Genomic DNA, 19,144 nt, shown 5'->3' on the forward strand with positions numbered 1-19,144 from the left:
GGAGGTCCTCTAAAATTCATGAGAACCGGGCCGAGGACCGGGACTTCCAGCCGACCGAGTCCGAGAAAGGCGCACCGTCTTCGGACACTTTTTCGTCGATCCCCGGTCCTCGGCTGGAAGTCCCGACCCGAGCGATTTAGCGTTCAAAACTCTGGCCGAAAGACGCTGTTCTACCCTCCAGAACATTCGAAACTCTGTCGTGGTGTTCTCGGACTCGTATTACGAACCGTGAACGAGCGCCACATGGCACCTTCATAACAGACATGGGAGTTTGGCGGACCGCGACCGGAGAAAATTACTAATTTCCACGTCCGAAAAGGTTCTTCCAGAAAGTGGTTTATAGCACGTTTCAGACCAATTGGAACACAGTGAAATAGGTTTGTAGGAAAGTATAAAACATTTTTATTGGTTATATCAGGATGAACCAGCCGAGAATCGCGCGGCTTCATCCACATTCCCCTTGCACTGAGGTGGCGGAGAGGCAACGGAAAGGTGGTAATCTCCTGTTGCAGCATTGGGTATCTCAAAGTTGCAGCACAATCCTTTGGATCGGTGCAATTACTTTGTCAGCTGTAATCAGAAACTTCTTTGAAATTTGACTTGACCTGCAGTATCCATCTTGCTGTCAAGAATTGTAGAAAGATATCTTTTATAGTATTTTTTTTGATTATGCCCGCCTTTTTCAAAGCATGTCAGTTTCCGTAGTGTAGTGGTTATCACGTTCGCCTCACACGCGAAAGGTCCCCTGTTCGAAACTGGGCGGAAACATGTATGACTTTACAATAACATTATTCTGACTTGGAAAACCACTGCAGTCCTGCTCTTGGTGGACAGGAAGGCAGACCATCTCTTTCTCGCATTGGGTCTCGTGAAGAAATGCATTTTTGTTGCACTTCCACAACTGACCAAGAGCCAGTCATTCTCCTTTCACCTACACTTTAAATGTCCAAATTTGCAGGAAAAAAAGAAACATAACTGCCTGAAACAGGTTGAGGGCTGGTTTCTCAGCCCTGGAAGGTCCTAGAGTGGTGAAACAACCGTGGATGAGCATCTTTGGGGTCCCAGAGACCCCGCTGGAGGTCCTCTAAAATTCATGAGAACCGGGCCGAGGACCGGGACTTCCAGCCGACCGAGTCCGAGAAAGGCGCACCGTCTTCGGACACTTTTTCGTCGATCCCCGGTCCTCGGCTGGAAGTCCCGACCCGAGCGATTTAGCGTTCAAAACTCTGGCCGAAAGACGCTGTTCTACCCTCCAGAACATTCGAAACTCTGTCGTGGTGTTCTCGGACTCGTATTACGAACCGTGAACGAGCGCCACATGGCACCTTCATAACAGACATGGGAGTTTGGCGGACCGCGACCGGAGAAAATTACTAATTTCCACGTCCGAAAAGGTTCTTCCAGAAAGTGGTTTATAGCACGTTTCAGACCAATTGGAACACAGTGAAATAGGTTTGTAGGAAAGTATAAAACATTTTTATTGGTTATATCAGGATGAACCAGCCGAGAATCGCGCGGCTTCATCCACATTCCCCTTGCACTGAGGTGGCGGAGAGGCAACGGAAAGGTGGTAATCTCCTGTTGCAGCATTGGGTATCTCAAAGTTGCAGCACAATCCTTTGGATCGGTGCAATTAATTTGTCAGCTGTAATCAGAAACTTCTTTGAAATTTGACTTGACCTGCAGTATCCATCTTGCTGTCAAGAATTGTAGAAAGATATCTTTTATAGTATTTTTTTTGATTATGCCCGCCTTTTTCAAAGCATGTCAGTTTCCGTAGTGTAGTGGTTATCACGTTCGCCTCACACGCGAAAGGTCCCCTGTTCGAAACTGGGCGGAAACATGTATGACTTTACAATAACATTATTCTGACTTGGAAAACCACTGCAGTCCTGCTCTTGGTGGACAGGAAGGCAGACCATCTCTTTCTCGCATTGGGTCTCGTGAAGAAATGCATTTTTGTTGCACTTCCACAACTGACCAAGAGCCAGTCATTCTCCTTTCACCTACACTTTAAATGTCCAAATTTGCAGGAAAAAAAGAAACATAACTGCCTGAAACAGGTTGAGGGCTGGTTTCTCAGCCCTGGAAGGTCCTAGAGTGGTGAAACAACCGTGGATGAGCATCTTTGGGGTCCCAGAGACCCCGCTGGAGGTCCTCTAAAATTCATGAGAACCGGGCCGAGGACCGGGACTTCCAGCCGACCGAGTCCGAGAAAGGCGCACCGTCTTCGGACACTTTTTCGTCGATCCCCGGTCCTCGGCTGGAAGTCCCGACCCGAGCGATTTAGCGTTCAAAACTCTGGCCGAAAGACGCTGTTCTACCCTCCAGAACATTCGAAACTCTGTCGTGGTGTTCTCGGACTCGTATTACGAACCGTGAACGAGCGCCACATGGCACCTTCATAACAGACATGGGAGTTTGGCGGACCGCGACCGGAGAAAATTACTAATTTCCACGTCCGAAAAGGTTCTTCCAGAAAGTGGTTTATAGCACGTTTCAGACCAATTGGAACACAGTGAAATAGGTTTGTAGGAAAGTATAAAACATTTTTATTGGTTATATCAGGATGAACCAGCCGAGAATCGCGCGGCTTCATCCACATTCCCCTTGCACTGAGGTGGCGGAGAGGCAACGGAAAGGTGGTAATCTCCTGTTGCAGCATTGGGTATCTCAAAGTTGCAGCACAATCCTTTGGATCGGTGCAATTAATTTGTCAGCTGTAATCAGAAACTTCTTTGAAATTTGACTTGACCTGCAGTATCCATCTTGCTGTCAAGAATTGTAGAAAGATATCTTTTATAGTATTTTTTTTGATTATGCCCGCCTTTTTCAAAGCATGTCAGTTTCCGTAGTGTAGTGGTTATCACGTTCGCCTCACACGCGAAAGGTCCCCTGTTCGAAACTGGGCGGAAACATGTATGACTTTACAATAACATTATTCTGACTTGGAAAACCACTGCAGTCCTGCTCTTGGTGGACAGGAAGGCAGACCATCTCTTTCTCGCATTGGGTCCCGTGAAGAAATGCATTTTTGTTGCACTTCCACAACTGACCAAGAGCCAGTCATTCTCCTTTCACCTACACTTTAAATGTCCAAATTTGCAGGAAAAAAAGAAACATAACTGCCTGAAACAGGTTGAGGGCTGGTTTCTCAGCCCTGGAAGGTCCTAGAGTGGTGAAACAACCGTGGATGAGCATCTTTGGGGTCCCAGAGACCCCGCTGGAGGTCCTCTAAAATTCATGAGAACCGGGCCGAGGACCGGGACTTCCAGCCGACCGAGTCCGAGAAAGGCGCACCGTCTTCGGACACTTTTTCGTCGATCCCCGGTCCTCGGCTGGAACTCCCGACCCGAGCGATTTAGCGTTCAAAACTCTGGCCGAAAGACGCTGTTCTACCCTCCAGAACATTCGAAACTCTGTCGTGGTGTTCTCGGACTCGTATTACGAACCGTGAACGAGCGCCACATGGCACCTTCATAACAGACATGGGAGTTTGGCGGACCGCGACCGGAGAAAATTACTAATTTCCACGTCCGAAAAGGTTCTTCCAGAAAGTGGTTTATAGCACGTTTCAGACCAATTGGAACACAGTGAAATAGGTTTGTAGGAAAGTATAAAACATTTTTATTGGTTATATCAGGATGAACCAGCCGAGAATCGCGCGGCTTCATCCACATTCCCCTTGCACTGAGGTGGCGGAGAGGCAACGGAAAGGTGGTAATCTCCTGTTGCAGCATTGGGTATCTCAAAGTTGCAGCACAATCCTTTGGATCGGTGCAATTACTTTGTCAGCTGTAATCAGAAACTTCTTTGAAATTTGACTTGACCTGCAGTATCCATCTTGCTGTCAAGAATTGTAGAAAGATATCTTTTATAGTATTTTTTTTGATTATGCCCGCCTTTTTCAAAGCATGTCAGTTTCCGTAGTGTAGTGGTTATCACGTTCGCCTCACACGCGAAAGGTCCCCTGTTCGAAACTGGGCGGAAACATGTATGACTTTACAATAACATTATTCTGACTTGGAAAACCACTGCAGTCCTGCTCTTGGTGGACAGGAAGGCAGACCATCTCTTTCTCGCATTGGGTCTCGTGAAGAAATGCATTTTTGTTGCACTTCCACAACTGACCAAGAGCCAGTCATTCTCCTTTCACCTAAACTTTAAATGTCCAAATTTGCAGGAAAAAAAGAAACATAACTGCCTGAAACAGGTTGAGGGCTGGTTTCTCAGCCCTGGAAGGTCCTAGAGTGGTGAAACAACCGTGGATGAGCATCTTTGGGGTCCCAGAGACCCCGCTGGAGGTCCTCTAAAATTCATGAGAACCGGGCCGAGGACCGGGACTTCCAGCCGACCAAGTCCGAGAAAGGCGCACCGTCTTCGGACACTTTTTCGTCGATCCCCGGTCCTCGGCTGGAAGTCCCGACCCGAGCGATTTAGCGTTCAAAACTCTGGCCGAAAGACGCTGTTCTACCCTCCAGAACATTCGAAACTCTGTCGTGGTGTTCTCGGACTCGTATTACGAACCGTGAACGAGCGCCACATGGCACCTTCATAACAGACATGGGAGTTTGGCGGACCGCGACCGGAGAAAATTACTAATTTCCACGTCCGAAAAGGTTCTTCCAGAAAGTGGTTTATAGCACGTTTCAGACCAATTGGAACACAGTGAAATAGGTTTGTAGGAAAGTATAAAACATTTTTATTGGTTATATCAGGATGAACCAGCCGAGAATCGCGCGGCTTCATCCACATTCCCCTTGCACTGAGGTGGCGGAGAGGCAACGGAAAGGTGGTAATCTCCTGTTGCAGCATTGGGTATCTCAAAGTTGCAGCACAATCCTTTGGATCGGTGCAATTAATTTGTCAGCTGTAATCAGAAACTTCTTTGAAATTTGACTTGACCTGCAGTATCCATCTTGCTGTCAAGAATTGTAGAAAGATATCTTTTATAGTATTTTTTTTGATTATGCCCGCCTTTTTCAAAGCATGTCAGTTTCCGTAGTGTAGTGGTTATCACGTTCGCCTCACACGCGAAAGGTCCCCTGTTCGAAACTGGGCGGAAACATGTATGACTTTACAATAACATTATTCTGACTTGGAAAACCACTGCAGTCCTGCTCTTGGTGGACAGGAAGGCAGACCATCTCTTTCTCGCATTGGGTCTCGTGAAGAAATGCATTTTTGTTGCACTTCCACAACTGACCAAGAGCCAGTCATTCTCCTTTCACCTACACTTTAAATGTCCAAATTTGCAGGAAAAAAAGAAACATAACTGCCTGAAACAGGTTGAGGGCTGGTTTCTCAGCCCTGGAAGGTCCTAGAGTGGTGAAACAACCGTGGATGAGCATCTTTGGGGTCCCAGAGACCCCGCTGGAGGTCCTCTAAAATTCATGAGAACCGGGCCGAGGACCGGGACTTCCAGCCGACCGAGTCCGAGAAAGGCGCACCGTCTTCGGACACTTTTTCGTCGATCCCCGGTCCTCGGCTGGAAGTCCCGACCCGAGCGATTTAGCGTTCAAAACTCTGGCCGAAAGACGCTGTTCTACCCTCCAGAACATTCGAAACTCTGTCGTGGTGTTCTCGGACTCGTATTACGAACCGTGAACGAGCGCCACATGGCACCTTCATAACAGACATGGGAGTTTGGCGGACCGCGACCGGAGAAAATTACTAATTTCCACGTCCGAAAAGGTTCTTCCAGAAAGTGGTTTATAGCACGTTTCAGACCAATTGGAACACAGTGAAATAGGTTTGTAGGAAAGTATAAAACATTTTTATTGGTTATATCAGGATGAACCAGCCGAGAATCGCGCGGCTTCATCCACATTCCCCTTGCACTGAGGTGGCGGAGAGGCAACGGAAAGGTGGTAATCTCCTGTTGCAGCATTGGGTATCTCAAAGTTGCAGCACAATCCTTTGGATCGGTGCAATTACTTTGTCAGCTGTAATCAGAAACTTCTTTGAAATTTGACTTGACCTGCAGTATCCATCTTGCTGTCAAGAATTGTAGAAAGATATCTTTTATAGTATTTTTTTTGATTATGCCCGCCTTTTTCAAAGCATGTCAGTTTCCGTAGTGTAGTGGTTATCACGTTCGCCTCACACGCGAAAGGTCCCCTGTTCGAAACTGGGCGGAAACATGTATGACTTTACAATAACATTATTCTGACTTGGAAAACCACTGCAGTCCTGCTCTTGGTGGACAGGAAGGCAGACCATCTCTTTCTCGCATTGGGTCTCGTGAAGAAATGCATTTTTGTTGCACTTCCACAACTGACCAAGAGCCAGTCATTCTCCTTTCACCTACACTTTAAATGTCCAAATTTGCAGGAAAAAAAGAAACATAACTGCCTGAAACAGGTTGAGGGCTGGTTTCTCAGCCCTGGAAGGTCCTAGAGTGGTGAAACAACCGTGGATGAGCATCTTTGGGGTCCCAGAGACCCCGCTGGAGGTCCTCTAAAATTCATGAGAACCGGGCCGAAGACCGGGACTTCCAGCCGACCGAGTCCGAGAAAGGCGCACCGTCTTCGGACACTTTTTCGTCGATCCCCGGTCCTCGGCTGGAAGTCCCGACCCGAGCGATTTAGCGTTCAAAACTCTGGCCGAAGGACGCTGTTCTACCCTCCAGAACATTCGAAACTCTGTCGTGGTGTTTTCGGACTCGTATTACGAACCGTGAACGAGCGCCACATGGCACCTTCATAACAGACATGGGAGTTTGGCGGACCGCGACCGGAGAAAATTACTAATTTCCACGTCCGAAAAGGTTCTTCCAGAAAGTGGTTTATAGCACGTTTCAGACCAATTGGAACACAGTGAAATAGGTTTGTAGGAAAGTATAAAACATTTTTATTGGTTATATCCGGATGAACCAGCCGAGAATCGCGCGGCTTCATCCACATTCCCCTTGCACTGAGGTGGCGGAGAGGCAACGGAAAGGTGGTAATCTCCTGTTGCAGCATTGGGTATCTCAAAGTTGCAGCACAATCCTTTGGATCGGTGCAATTACTTTGTCAGTTGTAATCAGAAACTTCTTTGAAATTTGACTTGACCTGCAGTATCCATCTTGCTGTCAAGAATTGTAGAAAGATATCTTTTATAGTATTTTTTTTGATTATGCCCGCCTTTTTCAAAGCATGTCAGTTTCCGTAGTGTAGTGGTTATCACGTTCGCCTCACACGCGAAAGGTCCCCTGTTCGAAACTGGGCGGAAACATGTATGACTTTACAATAACATTATTCTAACTTGGAAAACCACTGCAGTCCTGCTCTTGGTGGACAGGAAGGCAGACCATCTCTTTCTCGCATTGGGTCTCGTGAAGAAATGCATTTTTGTTGCACTTCCACAACTGACCAAGAGCCAGTCATTCTCCTTTCACCTACACTTTAAATGTCCAAATTTGCAGGAAAAAAAGAAACATAACTGCCTGAAACAGGTTGAGGGCTGGTTTCTCAGCCCTGGAAGGTCCTAGAGTGGTGAAACAACCGTGGATGAGCATCTTTGGGGTCCCAGAGACCCCGCTGGAGGTCCTCTAAAATTCATGAGAACCGGGCCGAGGACCGGGACTTCCAGCCGACCGAGTACGAGAAAGGCGCACCGTCTTCGGACACTTTTTCGTCGATCCCCGGTCCTCGGCTGGAAGTCCCGACCCGAGCGATTTAGCGTTCAAAACTCTGGCCGAAAGACGCTGTTCTACCCTCCAGAACATTCGAAACTCTGTCGTGGTGTTTTCGGACTCGTATTACGAACCGTGAACGAGCGCCACATGGCACCTTCATAACAGACATGGGAGTTTGGCGGACCGCGACCGGAGAAAATTACTAATTTCCACGTCCGAAAAGGTTCTTCCAGAAAGTGGTTTATAGCACGTTTCAGACCAATTGGAACACAGTGAAATAGGTTTCTAAGAAAGTATAAAACATTTTTATTGGTTATATCCGGATGAACCAGCCGAGAATCGCGCGGCTTCATCCACATTCCCCTTGCAATGAGGTGGCGGAGAGGCAACGGAAAGGTGGTAATCTCCTGTTGCAGCATTGGGTATCTCAAAGTTGCAGCACAATCCTTTGGATTGGTGCAATTACTTTGTCAGCTGTAATCAGAAACTTCTTTGAAATTTGACTTGACCTGCAGTATCCATCTTGCTGTCAAGAATTGTAGAAATATATTTTTTATAGTATTTTTTTGATTATGCCCGCCTTTTTCAAGCATGTCAGTTTCCGTAGTGTAGTGGTTATCACGTTCGCTTCACACGCGAAAGGTCCCCCGTTCGAAACTGGGCGGAAACATGTATGACTTTACAATAACATTATTCTGACTTGGAAAACCACTGCAGTCCTGCTCTTGGTGGACAGGAAGGCAGACCATCTCTTTCTCGCATTGGGTCTCGTGAAGAAATGCATTTTTGTTGCACTTCCACAACTGACCAAGAGCCAGTCATTCTCCTTTCACCTAAACTTTAAATGTCCAAATTTGCAGGAAAAAAAGAAACATAACTGCCTGAAACAGGTTGAGGGCTGGTTTCTCAGCCCTGGAAGGTCCTAGAGTGGTGAAACAACCGTGGATGAGCATCTTTGGGGTCCCAGAGACCCCGCTGGAGGTCCTCTAAAATTCATGAGAACCGGGCCGAGGACCGGGACTTCCAGCCGACCAAGTCCGAGAAAGGCGCACCGTCTTCGGACACTTTTTCGTCGATCCCCGGTCCTCGGCTGGAAGTCCCGACCCGAGCGATTTAGCGTTCAAAACTCTGGCCGAAAGACGCTGTTCTACCCTCCAGAACATTCGAAACTCTGTCGTGGTGTTCTCGGACTCGTATTACGAACCGTGAACGAGCGCCACATGGCACCTTCATAACAGACATGGGAGTTTGGCGGACCGCGACCGGAGAAAATTACTAATTTCCACGTCCGAAAAGGTTCTTCCAGAAAGTGGTTTATAGCACGTTTCAGACCAATTGGAACACAGTGAAATAGGTTTGTAGGAAAGTATAAAACATTTTTATTGGTTATATCAGGATGAACCAGCCGAGAATCGCGCGGCTTCATCCACATTCCCCTTGCACTGAGGTGGCGGAGAGGCAACGGAAAGGTGGTAATCTCCTGTTGCAGCATTGGGTATCTCAAAGTTGCAGCACAATCCTTTGGATCGGTGCAATTACTTTGTCAGCTGTAATCAGAAACTTCTTTGAAATTTGACTTGACCTGCAGTATCCATCTTGCTGTCAAGAATTGTAGAAAGATATCTTTTATAGTATTTTTTTTGATTATGCCCGCCTTTTTCAAAGCATGTCAGTTTCCGTAGTGTAGTGGTTATCACGTTCGCCTCACACGCGAAAGGTCCCCTGTTCGAAACTGGGCGGAAACATGTATGACTTTACAATAACATTATTCTGACTTGGAAAACCACTGCAGTCCTGCTCTTGGTGGACAGGAAGGCAGACCATCTCTTTCTCGCATTGGGTCTCGTGAAGAAATGCATTTTTGTTGCACTTCCACAACTGACCAAGAGCCAGTCATTCTCCTTTCACCTACACTTTAAATGTCCAAATTTGCAGGAAAAAAAGAAACATAACTGCCTGAAACAGGTTGAGGGCTGGTTTCTCAGCCCTGGAAGGTCCTAGAGTGGTGAAACAACCGTGGATGAGCATCTTTGGGGTCCCAGAGACCCCGCTGGAGGTCCTCTAAAATTCATGAGAACCGGGCCGAGGACCGGGACTTCCAGCCGACCGAGTACGAGAAAGGCGCACCGTCTTCGGACACTTTTTCGTCGATCCCCGGTCCTCGGCTGGAAGTCCCGACCCGAGCGATTTAGCGTTCAAAACTCTGGCCGAAAGACGCTGTTCTACCCTCCAGAACATTCGAAACTCTGTCGTGGTGTTCTCGGACTCGTATTACGAACCGTGAACGAGCGCCACATGGCACCTTCATAACAGACATGGGAGTTTGGCGGACCGCGACCGGAGAAAATTACTAATTTCCACGTCCGAAAAGGTTCTTCCAGAAAGTGGTTTATAGCACGTTTCAGACCAATTGGAACACAGTGAAATAGGTTTGTAGGAAAGTATAAAACATTTTTATTGGTTATATCAGGATGAACCAGCCGAGAATCGCGCGGCTTCATCCACATTCCCCTTGCACTGAGGTGGCGGAGAGGCAACGGAAAGGTGGTAATCTCCTGTTGCAGCATTGGGTATCTCAAAGTTGCAGCACAATCCTTTGGATCGGTGCAATTACTTTGTCAGCTGTAATCAGAAACTTCTTTGAAATTTGACTTGACCTGCAGTATCCATCTTGCTGTCAAGAATTGTAGAAAGATATCTTTTATAGTATTTTTTTTGATTATGCCCGCCTTTTTCAAAGCATGTCAGTTTCCGTAGTGTAGTGGTTATCACGTTCGCCTCACACGCGAAAGGTCCCCTGTTCGAAACTGGGCGGAAACATGTATGACTTTACAATAACATTATTCTGACTTGGAAAACCACTGCAGTCCTGCTCTTGGTGGACAGGAAGGCAGACCATCTCTTTCTCGCATTGGGTCTCGTGAAGAAATGCATTTTTGTTGCACTTCCACAACTGACCAAGAGCCAGTCATTCTCCTTTCACCTACACTTTAAATGTCCAAATTTGCAGGAAAAAAAGAAACATAACTGCCTGAAACAGGTTGAGGGCTGGTTTCTCAGCCCTGGAAGGTCCTAGAGTGGTGAAACAACCGTGGATGAGCATCTTTGGGGTCCCAGAGACCCCGCTGGAGGTCCTCTAAAATTCATGAGAACCGGGCCGAGGACCGGGACTTCCAGCCGACCGAGTACGAGAAAGGCGCACCGTCTTCGGACACTTTTTCGTCGATCCCCGGTCCTCGGCTGGAAGTCCCGACCCGAGCGATTTAGCGTTCAAAACTCTGGCCGAAAGACGCTGTTCTACCCTCCAGAACATTCGAAACTCTGTCGTGGTGTTCTCGGACTCGTATTACGAACCGTGAACGAGCGCCACATGGCACCTTCATAACAGACATGGGAGTTTGGCGGACCGCGACCGGAGAAAGTTACTAATTTCCACGTCCGAAAAGGTTCTTCCATAACGTGGTTTATAGCACGTTTCAGACCAATTGGAACACAGTGAAATAGGTTTGTAGGAAAGTATAAAACATTTTTATTGGTTATATCCGGATGAACCAGCCGAGAATCGCGCGGCTTCATCCACATTCCCCTTGCACTGAGGTGGCGGAGAGGCAACGGAAAGGTGGTAATCTCCTGTTGCAGCATTGGGTATCTCAAAGTTGCAGCACAATCCTTTGGATTGGTGCAATTACTTTGTCAGCTGTAATCAGAAACTTCTTTGAAATTTGACTTGACCTGCAGTATCCATCTTGCTGTCAAGAATTGTAGAAAGATATTTTTTATAGTATTTTTTTTATTATGCCCGCCTTTTTCAAAGCATGTCAGTTTCCGTAGTGTAGTGGTTATCACGTTCGCCTCACACGCGAAAGGTCCCCTGTTCGAAACTGGGAGGAAACATGTATGACTTTACGATAACATTATTCTGACTTGGAAAACCACTGCAGTCCGGCTCTTGGTGGACAGGAAGGCAGACCATCTCTTTCTCGCATTGGGTCTCGTAAAGAAATGCATTTTTGTTGCACTTCCACAACTGACCAAGAGCCAGTCATTCTCCTTTCACCTACACTTTAAATGTCCAAATTTGCAGGAAAAAAATAAACATAACTGCCTGAAACAGGTTGAGGGCTGGTTTCTCAGCCCTGGAAGGTCCTAGAGTGGTGAAACAACCGTGGATGAGCATCTTTGGGGTCCCAGAGACCCCGCTGGAGGTCCTCTAAAATTCATGAGAACCGGGCCGAGGACCGGGACTTCCAGCCGACCGAGTCCGAGAAAGGCGCACCGTCTTCGTACACTTTTTCGTCGATCCCCGGTCCTCGGCTGGAAGTCCCGACCCGAGCGATTTAGCGTTCAAAACTCTGGCCGAAAGACGCTGTTCTACCCTCCAGAACATTCGAAACTCTGTCGTGGTGTTCTCGGACTCGTATTACGAACCGTGAACGAGCGCCACATGGCACCTTCATAACAGACATGGGAGTTTGGCGGACCGCGACCGGAGAAAATTACTAATTTCCACGTCCGAAAAGGTTCTTCCAGAAAGTGGTTTATAGCACGTTTCAGACCAATTGGAACACAGTGAAATAGGTTTGTAGGAAAGTATAAAACATTTTTATTGGTTATATCCGGATGAACCAGCCGAGAATCGCGAGGCTTCATAAGATAAGATAAGATAAGATAAGAAATCCTTTAATAGTCCCCCAGAGGGGAAATTTCCAGGTTACAGCAGCAAAGGGGATAGTGCAAAACAAGAGGCATCAATATCACACAATATCACACAACAATAATAATAATAATAAACACTATAACACTATAAACAGTATATACAATAATAAGAAGAAGAAGAATAAGAAGGAGAATAAAAATAGTAATAAATAAAAAAATTCTAGTATACAAAAAGAAAAACAGATGGATATTTACAGATGTTATTTATGCCCGTTGCAGAATGGTTTTTATTGTCAGGATTGTTTGTATTGTTTGTGGTCTACTGTGAGCAGTGCTGGTTGTGTAGTCTCACAGCTGCAGGGAGGAAGGACCGTCTGTAGCGCTCCTTCACACACCTAGGGTGAAGGAGCCTGTCGCTGAAGGAGCTCTCCAGCGCTCTGAAGGTGTCCTTCATGGGGTTGGAGTCCTTCTCCATCATGGATGACAGCTTAGCCATCATCCTCCTCTCTACCACCACCTGCACTGTGTCCAGAGAGCAGCCCACGACAGAGCCGGCCCTTTTGATTGTTTTGTCCAGCCTCCTTCTGTCTGCAGCTGTGATGTTGCTGCCCCAGCAGACCACTCCGTAAAAAATGGCTGATGCCACCACAGTGTTGTAAAATGTTTTCAGGAGCTTCTCCTGCACACCAAAGGCCCTCAGTCTCCTGAGCAGATAGAGTCTGCTCTGGCCTTTTCTGTGGAGTGCAGAGGAATTAGTAGTCCAGTCCAGTTTATTGTTGAGGTGAACACCCAGGTACTTATAAGATGTCACCATCCACATTCCCCTTGCACTGAGGTGGCGGAGAGGCAACGGAAAGGTGGTAATCTCCTGTTGCAGCATTGGGTATCTCAAAGTTGCAGCACAATCCTTTGGATTGGTGCAATTACTTTGTCAGCTGTAATCAGAAACTTCTTTGAAATTTGACTTGACCTGCAGTATCCATCTTGCTGTCAAGAATTGTAGCAAGAGATTTTTTATTGTATTTTTTTGATTATGCCCGCCTTTTTCAAAGCATGTCAGTTTCCGTAGTGTAGTGGTTATCACGTTCACCTCACACGCGAAAGGTCCCCTGTTCGAAACTGGGTGGAAACATGTATGACTTTACAATAACATTATTTGGACTTGGAAAACCACTGCAGTCCTCTTTTTGGTGCACAGGACAGGAAGGCAGACCATCTCTTTCTCGCATTGGGTCTAATGCAGAAATGCTTTTTTGTTGCACTTTCACAACTGACCAAGAGCCAGTCATTCTCCTTTCACCTACACTTTAAATGTCTAAATTTGCAGGAAAAAAAGAAACATAACTGCCTGAAACAGGCTGATGGCTGGTTTCTCAGCCCTGGAAGGTCCTAGAGAGGTGAAATAACCGTGGATGAGCATCTTTGGGGTCCCAGAGACCCCGCTGGAGGTCCTCTAAAATTCATGAGAACCGGGCCGAGGACCGGGACTTCCAGCCGACCGAGTCCGAGAAAGGCGCACCGTTGTCGGACACTATTTCGTCGATCACCGGTCCTCGGCTGGAAGTCCCGACCCGAGCGATTTAGCGTTCAAAACTCTGGCCGAACGACGCTGTTCTACCCTCCAGAACCTTCTAAACTCTCTCGTGGTGTTCTAGGACTCGTATTACGAACCGTGAACGAGCGCCACATGGCACCTTGTGAACAGACATGGGAGTTTGGCGGACCGCGACCGGAGAAAATTACTAATTTCCACGTCCGAAAAGGTTCTTCCAGAAAGTGGTTGAGAGCACGTTTCAGACCATTTGGAACACAGTGAAATAGGTTTGTAAGAAAGTATAAAAAAAATGTATTGGTTATATCTGGGGAACCAGCCGAGAATCGCGCGGCTTCATCCACATTCCCCTAGCGCTGAGGTGGCGGAGAGCCAGCGGAAAGGTGGTAATCTTCTGTTGCAGCATTAGGTATCTCAAAGTTCTAGCACAATCCTTTGGATTGGTGCAATTACTTTGTCAGCTGTAATCAGAAACTTCTTTGAACTTTGACTTGACTTGCAGTATCCATCTTGCTGTCAAGAATTGTAGCAAGAGATTTTTTATAGTATTTTTTGGATTATGCCCGCCTTTTTCAAAGCATGTCAGTTTCCGTAGTGTAGTGGTTATCACGTTCGCCTCACACGCGAAAGGTCCCCTGTTCAAAACTGGGCGGAAACATGTATGACTTTACAATAACATTATTTGGACTTGGAAAACTACTGCAGTCCTCTTTTTGGTGCACAGGACAGGAAGGCAGACCATCTCTTTCTCGCATTGGGTCTCATGCAGAAATGCATTTTTGTTGCACTTTCACAACTGACCAAGAGCCAGTCATTCTCCTTTCACCTACACTTTGAATGTCTAAATTTGCAGGAAAAAAAGAAACATAACTGCCTGAAACAGGCTGATGGCTGGTTTCTCAGCCCTGGAAGGTCCTAGAGAGGTGAAACAACCGTGGATGAGCATCTTTGGGGTCCCAGAGACCCCGCTGGAGGTCCTCTAAAATTCATGAGAACCGGGCCGAGGACCGGGACTTCAAGCCGACCGAGTACGAGAAAGGCGCACCGTTGTCGGACACTATTTCGTCGATCACCGGTCCTCGGCTGGAAGTCCCTACCCGAGCGATTCAGCGTTCAAAAATCTGGCCGAACGACGCTGTTCTACCCTCCAGAACATTCTAAACTCTCTCGTGGTGTTCTCGGACTCGTATTACGAACCGTGAACGAGCGCCACATGGCACCTTGTGAACAGACATAGGAGTTTGGCGGACCGCGACCGGAGAAAATTACTAATTTCCACGTCCGAAAAGGTTCTTCCAGAAAGTGGTTGAGAGCACGTTTCAGACCATTTGGAACACAGTGAAATAGGTTTGTAGGAAAGTATAAAAAATTTATATTGGTTATATCTGGGGAACCAGCCGAGAATTGCGCGGCTTCATCCACATTCCCCTAGCGCTGAGGTGGCGGAGAGCCAGCGGAAAGGTGGTAATCTTCTGTTGCAGCATTGGGTATCTCAAAGTTCTAGCACAATCCTTTGGATTGGTGCAATTACTTTGTCAGCTGTAATCAGAAACTTCTTTGAACTTTGACTTGACTTGCAGTATCCATCTTGCTGTCATGAATTGTAGCAAGAGATTTTTTATAGTATTTTTTGGATTATGCCCGCCTTTTTCAAAGCATGTCAGTTTCCGTAGTGTAGTGGTTATCACGTTCGCCTCACACGCGAAAGGTCCCCTGTTCGAAACTGGGCGGAAACATGTATGACTTTACAATAACATTATTTGGACTTGGAAAACCACTGCAGTCCTCTTTTTGGTGGACAGGAAGGCAGACCATCTCTTTCTCGCATTGGTTCTCATGCAGAAATGCATTTTTGTTGCACTTTCACAACTGACCAAGAGCCAGTCATTCTCCTTTCACCTACACTTTAAATGTCTAAATTTGCAGGAAAAAAAGAAACATAACTGCCTGAAACAGGCTGATGGCTGGTTTCTCAGCCCTGGAAGGTCCTAGAGACGTGAAACAACCGTGGATGAGCATCTTTGGGGTCCCAGAGACCCCGCTGGAGGTCCTCTAAAATTCATGAGAACCGGGCCGAGGACTGGGACTTCCAGCCGACCGAGTCCGAGAAAGGCGCACCGTTGTCGGACACTATTTCGTCGATCACCGGTCCTCGGCTGGAAGTCCCGACCCGAGCGATTTAGCGTTCAAAACTCTGGCCGAACGACGCTGTTCTACCCTCCAGAACATTCTAAACTCTCTCGTGGTGTTCTCGGACTCGTATTACGAACCGTGAACGAGCGCCACATGGCACCTTGTGAACAGACATGGGAGTTTGGCGGACCGCGACCGGAGAAAATTACTAATTTCCACGTCCGAAAAGGTTCTTCCAGAAAGTGGTTGAGAGCACGTTTCAGACCATTTGGAACACACTGAAATAGGTTTGTACGAAAGTATAAAACAATTTTATTGGTTATATCTGGGGAACCAGCCGAGAATCGCGCGGCTTCATCCACATTCCCCTAGCGCTGAGGTGGCGGAGAGCCAGCGGAAAGGTGGTAATCTTCTGTTGCAGCATTGGGTATCTCAAAGTTCTAGCACAATCCTTTGGATTGGTGCAATTACTTTGTCAGCTGTAATCAGAAACTTCTTTGAACTTTGACTTGACCTGCAGTATCCATCTTGCTGTCAAGATTTGTAGCAAGAGATTTTTTATTGTATTTTTTGGATTATCCCCGCCTTTTTCCAAGCATGTCAGTTTCAGTAGTGTAGTGGTTATCACGTTCGCCTTACACGCGAAAGGTCCCCTGTTCGAAACTGGGCGCAAACATGTATGACTTTACAATAACGTTAGTTGTACTTGGAAAACCACTGCAGTCCTCTTCTTGGTGCACAGGACAGGAAGGCCGACCAACTCTTTCTCGCATTGGGTCTCATGCAGAAATGCATTTTTGTTGCACTTCCACAAGTTACCAAGAGCCAGTCATTCTCCTTTCACCTACACTTTAAATGTCCAAATTTGCAGGAAAAAAAGAAACATAACTGCCTGAAACAGGCTGATGGCTGGTTTCTCAGCCCTGGAAGGTCCTAGAGAGGTGAAACAACCGTGGATGAGCATCTTTGGGGGTCCCAGAGACCCCGCTGGAGGTCCTCTAAAATCCATGAGAACTGGGCCGAGGAAATTTAAAAAAAGAAAAAAGAAAATTACTAATTTCCACGTCCGAAAAGGTTCTTCCAGAAAGTGGTTTAGAGCACGTTTCAGACCATTTGGAACACAGTGAAATAGGTTTGTAGGAAAGTATAAAACATTTTTATTGGTTATATCTGGGGAACCAGCCGAGAATCGCGCGGCTTCATCCACATTCCCCTTACGCTGAGGTGGCGGAGAGCCAGCGGAAAGGTGGTAATCTCCTGTTGCAGCATTGGGTATCTCAAAGTTGCAGCACAATCCTTTGGATTGGTGCAATTACTTTGTCAGCTGTAATCAGAAACTTCTTTGAACTTTGACTTGACCTGCAGTATCCATCTTGCTGTCAAGAATTGTAGCAAGAGATTTTTTATAGTATTTTTTTGATTATGCCCGCCTTTTTCAAAGCATGTCAGTTTCCGTAGTGTAGTGGTTATCACGTTCGCCTCACACGCGAAAGGTCCCCTGTTCGAAACTGGTGCGGAAACATGTATGACTTTAAAATAACATTATTTGGACTTGGAAAACCACTGCAGTCCTCTTCTTGGTGCACAGGACAGGAAGGCAGACCATCTCTTTCTCGCATTGGGTCTCATGCAGAAATGCATTTTTGTTGCACTTCCACAACTGACCAAGAGCCAGTCATTCTCCTTTCACCTACACTTTAAATGTCCAAATTTGCAGGAAAAAAAGAAACATAACTGCCTGAAACAGGCTGATGGCTGGTTTCTCAGCCCTGGAAGGTCCTAGAGAGGTGAAACAACCGTGGATGAGCATCTTTGGGGTCCCAGAGACCCCGCTGGAGGTCCTCTAAAATTCATGAGAACCGGGCCGAGGACCGGGACTTCCAGCCGACCGAGTCCGAGAAAGGCGCACCGTTGTCGGACACTTTTTCGTCGATCACCGGTCCTCGGCTGGAAGTCCCTACCCGAGCGATTTAGCGTTCAAAACTCTGGCCGAACGACGCTGTTCTACCCTCCAGAACATTCTAAACTCTCTCGTGGTGTTCTCGGACTCGTATTACGAACCGTGAACGAGCGCCACATGGCACCGTATGAACAGACATGGGAGTTTGGCGGACCGCGACCGGAGAAAATTACTAATTTCCACGTCCGAAAAAGTTTCTTCCAGAAAGTGGTTTAGAGCGCGTTTCAGACCATTTGGAACACAGTGAAATAGGTTCGTAGGAAAGTATAAAACATTTTTATTGGTTATATCTCGGGAACCAGCCGAGAATCGCGCGGCTTCATCCACATTCCCCTTGCGCTGAGGTGGCGGAGAGCCAGCGGAAAGGTGGTAATCTCCTGTTGCACCATTTGGTATCTCAAAGTGGCAGCACAATCCTTTGGATTGGTGCAATTATTTTGTCAGCTGTAATCAGGATCTTTGGACTTTGCCTTGACGTGCAGTAACCATCTTTCTGTCAAGAATTGTATCAGATATTTTTATAGTATTTTTTTGATTATGCCCACCATTCTCAAAGCATGTCAGTTTCCGTAGTGTAGTGGTTATCACGTTCGCCTCACACGCGAAAGGTCCCCTGTTCGAAACTGGGCGGAAACATGTATGACTTTGCAATAACATTATTTGGACTTGGAAAGCCACTGCAGTCCTCTTCTTGGTGCACAGGACAGGAACGCCGACCATCTCTTTCTCGCATTGGGTCTCATGCAGAAATGAATTTATGTTGCAGTTCCACAACTGACCAAGAGCCAGTCATTCTCCTTTCACCTACACTTTAAATGTCCAAATTTGCAGGAAAAAAAGAAACATTACTGCCTGAAACAGGCTGATGGATGGTTTCTCAGCCCTGGAAGGTCCTAGAGAGGTGAAACAACCGTGGATGAGCATATTTGGGGTCTCAGAGACCCCGCTGGAGGTCCTCTAAAATTCATGAGAACCGGGCCGAGGACCAGGACTTCCAGCCGACCGAGTCCTAGAAAGGCGCACCGTTGTCGGACACTTTTTAGTCGATCACCGCTCCTAAGCTGGAAGTCCCGACCCAAGCGATTTAGCGTTCAAAACTCTGGCCGAACGATGCTGTTCTACCCTCCAGAACATTCTAAACTCGTGGTGTTCTCGGACTCGTATTACGAACCGTGAACGAGCGCCACATGGCACCGTATGAACAGACATGGGAGTTTGGCGG

At 47.0% G+C, this 19,144-nt stretch overlaps 14 non-coding genes across 14 annotated transcripts; all 14 read left to right on the forward strand.

Moving 5' to 3' along the window:
• The first annotated feature begins 695 nt into the window (after positions 1–695).
• trnav-cac (transfer RNA valine (anticodon CAC)) lies at positions 696–768 on the forward strand. Its single transcript has one exon. It is a non-coding gene; the product is annotated as a tRNA-Val (tRNA).
• Positions 769–1,770: 1,002 nt separating this feature from the next.
• trnav-cac (transfer RNA valine (anticodon CAC)) lies at positions 1,771–1,843 on the forward strand. The gene has a single exon. It is a non-coding gene; the product is annotated as a tRNA-Val (tRNA).
• A 1,002-nt stretch (positions 1,844–2,845) lies between these two features.
• On the forward strand, positions 2,846–2,918 carry trnav-cac (transfer RNA valine (anticodon CAC)). Its single transcript has one exon. It is a non-coding gene; the product is annotated as a tRNA-Val (tRNA).
• Positions 2,919–3,920: 1,002 nt separating this feature from the next.
• trnav-cac (transfer RNA valine (anticodon CAC)) lies at positions 3,921–3,993 on the forward strand. Its single transcript has one exon. It is a non-coding gene; the product is annotated as a tRNA-Val (tRNA).
• Positions 3,994–4,995: 1,002 nt separating this feature from the next.
• Positions 4,996–5,068, forward strand: trnav-cac (transfer RNA valine (anticodon CAC)). Its single transcript has one exon. It is a non-coding gene; the product is annotated as a tRNA-Val (tRNA).
• Positions 5,069–6,070: 1,002 nt separating this feature from the next.
• Positions 6,071–6,143, forward strand: trnav-cac (transfer RNA valine (anticodon CAC)). The gene has a single exon. It is a non-coding gene; the product is annotated as a tRNA-Val (tRNA).
• A 1,002-nt stretch (positions 6,144–7,145) lies between these two features.
• Positions 7,146–7,218, forward strand: trnav-cac (transfer RNA valine (anticodon CAC)). Its single transcript has one exon. It is a non-coding gene; the product is annotated as a tRNA-Val (tRNA).
• Positions 7,219–8,218: 1,000 nt separating this feature from the next.
• On the forward strand, positions 8,219–8,291 carry trnav-cac (transfer RNA valine (anticodon CAC)). The gene has a single exon. It is a non-coding gene; the product is annotated as a tRNA-Val (tRNA).
• A 1,002-nt stretch (positions 8,292–9,293) lies between these two features.
• Positions 9,294–9,366, forward strand: trnav-cac (transfer RNA valine (anticodon CAC)). Its single transcript has one exon. It is a non-coding gene; the product is annotated as a tRNA-Val (tRNA).
• Positions 9,367–10,368: 1,002 nt separating this feature from the next.
• On the forward strand, positions 10,369–10,441 carry trnav-cac (transfer RNA valine (anticodon CAC)). The gene has a single exon. It is a non-coding gene; the product is annotated as a tRNA-Val (tRNA).
• Positions 10,442–14,414: 3,973 nt separating this feature from the next.
• Positions 14,415–14,487, forward strand: trnav-cac (transfer RNA valine (anticodon CAC)). The gene has a single exon. It is a non-coding gene; the product is annotated as a tRNA-Val (tRNA).
• A 1,005-nt stretch (positions 14,488–15,492) lies between these two features.
• trnav-cac (transfer RNA valine (anticodon CAC)) lies at positions 15,493–15,565 on the forward strand. Its single transcript has one exon. It is a non-coding gene; the product is annotated as a tRNA-Val (tRNA).
• A 1,845-nt stretch (positions 15,566–17,410) lies between these two features.
• On the forward strand, positions 17,411–17,484 carry trnav-cac (transfer RNA valine (anticodon CAC)). Its single transcript has one exon. It is a non-coding gene; the product is annotated as a tRNA-Val (tRNA).
• Positions 17,485–18,485: 1,001 nt separating this feature from the next.
• On the forward strand, positions 18,486–18,558 carry trnav-cac (transfer RNA valine (anticodon CAC)). Its single transcript has one exon. It is a non-coding gene; the product is annotated as a tRNA-Val (tRNA).
• The last annotated feature ends 586 nt before the right edge of the window (positions 18,559–19,144 follow it).

The sequence above is a fragment of the Cololabis saira genome, chromosome 13 (assembly GCF_033807715.1).
Source record: "Cololabis saira isolate AMF1-May2022 chromosome 13, fColSai1.1, whole genome shotgun sequence".
In the NCBI taxonomy this organism is placed as follows: Eukaryota; Metazoa; Chordata; class Actinopteri; order Beloniformes; family Belonidae; genus Cololabis; species Cololabis saira.